Here is a 3790-nt window from a genome sequence, read left to right on the forward strand (position 1 = left end):
CCCGACCACGAGCTCACCACACGGTCGCAGGGTCGCTCTGATACCATTTATAATAACCCGACCCGCCACCATCGTAACACAACCCCAATAAGATGGGTGTGCACTTTTGGGCCCATTAATTGTCCTCACTTAAGCCCAAAAGCACAAGGCCTTGTTACTAAGTGGTGAGTGGAATCCCTTATAAACATTTCACATATAAAACACAAACCTCTCTCCCGGTTCAAAATGGTATCAGAGCGACGATCCTGAAACCTGTAACTAATGAATCTAATGAACATAGGGAGTCAAATAAAATGAACCCGGGGTAAAAGTTGTAGGAGCTAATGCAAAGGCTTGGGAGACGTCCTAAAGTCGTGAACTCGCCCTATAAAATTGAACCGGTCACATGGGGGGGTATGTGTCGGAGTCGTGTGTGCTATCTTTTGGTTTGTGTGTGTACGTAATGATATATGTTGAGAATCATTGGATGTTGGAAATGGAGGATTGGGTGAGTGGTTAAAAGTTAAAGAGGTGTGTTTTATATGTGAAATTGAATGAAAGGCATGTTAACTGTTTATAATGTGGCACTTGATAACATGAAGTAGATTAATGTTGTTGATTGTATGAGGAACTGCGTAGATTTGCATGCGTAGTTGTTGTTATAATGTTAAGGTAATAATGAATGCATAGTACGTTGGGGTATGTGAGATAACATGTGGGTAGTATTCACGTGTCAGCATGACTCGATCGAGTGGGGGGCACTCGATTGAGTGGGTGAGGTACTCGACCGAGTGGGTATTTGACGTTTTCATGATCAGAACCGTGTTTTTGGGTACTCGATCGAGTACATAGAGGCACTCGATCGAGTAGGGGGCACTCGATCGAGTGGTCTGTCAGCTTGATCGAGTAGGTTAGAGATCAGAAGGTCTGTTTGGGGTCTGGAGTCGGGGTACTCGATCGAGTACGTGGGGCCCTCGATCGAGTAGCCTCCACTCGATCGAGTAGGTTTGGGCACTCGATCGAGTGGGTTCTGGGCAGGCCGTTTTCGTGTTTTGAGTTATAGTACGTATGTTTATATCTACCTTTTCTTATATAGTTTCAAGATGCCGCCAAAGAAAACCGCTTTGTATACGAGAGCTGAGAGCATGAACGTGGATGACATAGTTAAGATGTTGGAGCATCAAGATGCTCTTACGGAGGCCCTTAAGAGAGTGGGGAAGGATAAGGAGGTTGATCACTCTAAGATCAGCCTGTATATAGCAAGATTTAACCCAAAAGAGTATAAGGGGACCAGGGAGCCAATTCTTCTTGACAATTGGCATAGAGAGATGGAGAACATTCTGGATTTGGTGCATTATCTGGATGAGATAAGGGTAGAACAAGCTGCATTCTACTCGAGGGAGGCAGCAGGAGAGTGGTGGGACAAGGTGAAAGGGAGTGCTAGAGAGATGTATGAGAAGCAGGGGCTGCCTGCTATTCCTTGGGAAGAGTTTAGGAAAGCTATGAAGAGGGAGTTCGTGCCGGAACATGTAAGGAGTAAGCTGAGGGAGGAGTTTGATGGGTTCAAGATGACCTCTGAGATGTCTGTGGCTGAGTACTATAAGCAGTTTAATGAGAAGTCTAGATATGCTGAGGATATGGGGCTGAGTGAGGAGAACCTAGCTCTGAGGTTCGAGAAGGGGTTGACCCCCAAGATAATGGATAAGTTACCCGTGGGAGTCCTTACTGATGTTAAGGAAGCTTATGAGAGGGCTGGGAGAGCTGAGAGGTTGGTAGAGATGGCCCAGGAGAGAGGTGCTGAGAAAACAAAGGCTGAGAGCGAGGGTGGTGGCCAATCTAACTACAAGAAAGGCAACCACTATTGGCCACCACAATCAGGCTAGAGCATACTCTTCTGGTTCAGGGTTTAGTGTTGGGGCTTCATACGGGCGTGGCCGTGGTAGTTGGGGTATGACCTGCTTTAACTGTGGTGGTGTAGGCCACAAGAGACATGAGTGCACCAGTGCGGTGAACGGGGGTTACCAGAGATCGGGACAGGGGAGTTTTTCTCAGGGACCGGCACAGAGTTTTGCGAGTAACAGACCAGCTGGGTCATGGGGCAACCGGGGAGGTCAGAGTAACAACGGTGGAGGTAACGCAATGGCGGTAATTCTTATCAGAAACCAGTTACCAACACCAACAACAACTAAGGGTCGGGTGCTAAGCTGACTACTTCAGCCAGTACTGTCCAGGGAGGTGGGCAGAAGACCAGTGGAAAGCTGTTCATGATGGACAAACAAGCAACTGAGGACGACGCACATGTTATCACTGGTACCTTTCTTGTTAATGGTGTTCACACCTTTGTTTTGTTTGATTCAGGGGCATCTCAGTCGTTTGTATCTTCGAGTCATGTTAAACAGTTGGGCTTGAGAGAGTATGAGTCTATAAGTGAGAAAGTTTTTATACCTTCGGGAGAGTTTGTAACATGTGGGAGGTTGTTTAGGGATGTATCTTTGATAGTTGGGCAAGTTGACCTACCTGTAGACTTGCTTGAGTTTCCTTTAAACGGTTTTGAGATGATAGTCGAGATGGATTGGTTAGGAAAGTATAAAGCAAAGATAGACTGTCATAAAAAAGAAGTGTCTCTGAGAGGTCCTAAGGGCATTAGTGTGTCTTATCTTGGGTTTGTTGTCAAACCCAAAGTTAAGTTGATTGCAGCTGTGACCTTGAAGTCCTATCTGAGGAAGGGGTGCCCATTGATCTTGTGCTATGTGAGAGATGACCGGATAGAGAGTCCGACAGTTGATCAGATACCAGTTGTGGGGGAGTTTTCAGATGTCTTTCCAGAGGAGATTCCGGGGTTGCCGCCGAAGAGGGAGATAGATTTCACGGTTGAGTTGAAACCGGGGATGGGGCCAATCTCTAAGGCACCGTACCGGATGGGTCCTAAGGAGTTGGAGGAGCTTAGGAATGTAACATTCCGTAATTGTTATGTTAATTGGTGTGTCAAAAGTGTGTGTTAACCGAGTTAGAATTGCGTGACGTCCGTAAGTACGATATACAATACCCTTCTGTTGTTTGAGTATGAGAGCGAACTTCGGGACGAAGTTCATTTTAAGGGGGGAAGACTGTAATACCCCGTATTTTTATATAATAAATTAAATGGATATTATTATATATAATTATTATACATTTTATATTACTAATTAAGTCGGGTAAATTGTTGAGTCGATAATTATGTTAAGTTATTTTATTTAACTCGCGTAGTATCGATACAAGTTAATTGAGACGGGTTTATATAGGATTCGAAATGTGACCAGTTGAGCTGGCTCAATAACTGTTCAGCCCAATTTAACCCTAACCCTAACCCTAAAACCTAAACCTAATAACACTACCCAACCCGCCTCCCTCTTCCCTCAGCCGCCTCCCTCCTTCACCAACATCAAAACATCAGATTCACGCCTAGAGAGAGAGAGAGAGAGAGGTCGTGGGTATTGATGGCGCAGCAGGGAAGAGCTAGGGGTGTTGGTCGACGTCCATAGGCGACCGTGGTGGTTGTTATGGTGACGGAAAGGTAAGCACTCCACATTTCTCCTCTGTTTTTCGAATTTGATCGGGTTTTGGGGTTGTTCGCGCCTTGTTGAGGCTTTGTTAATGGTTGTTGGCAGGGTATTGGTAATGGGTGGTCAGGGTAGAGTATTTTGGTGGTGGTTAGGGTGGTCTTAGGTGGTTGTAGGGGCAGAGAGAGGCGGTGTCGATAAGGGGGTAGGAAACGGGTTTCAGATGCGTTTTCAAGGGAGTTTAGACAGGGGGGTTTTGGGTGGCACCACCG

The sequence above is a fragment of the Silene latifolia genome, chromosome 6 (assembly GCF_048544455.1).
Source record: "Silene latifolia isolate original U9 population chromosome 6, ASM4854445v1, whole genome shotgun sequence".
Lineage (NCBI taxonomy): Eukaryota > Viridiplantae > Streptophyta > Magnoliopsida > Caryophyllales > Caryophyllaceae > Silene > Silene latifolia.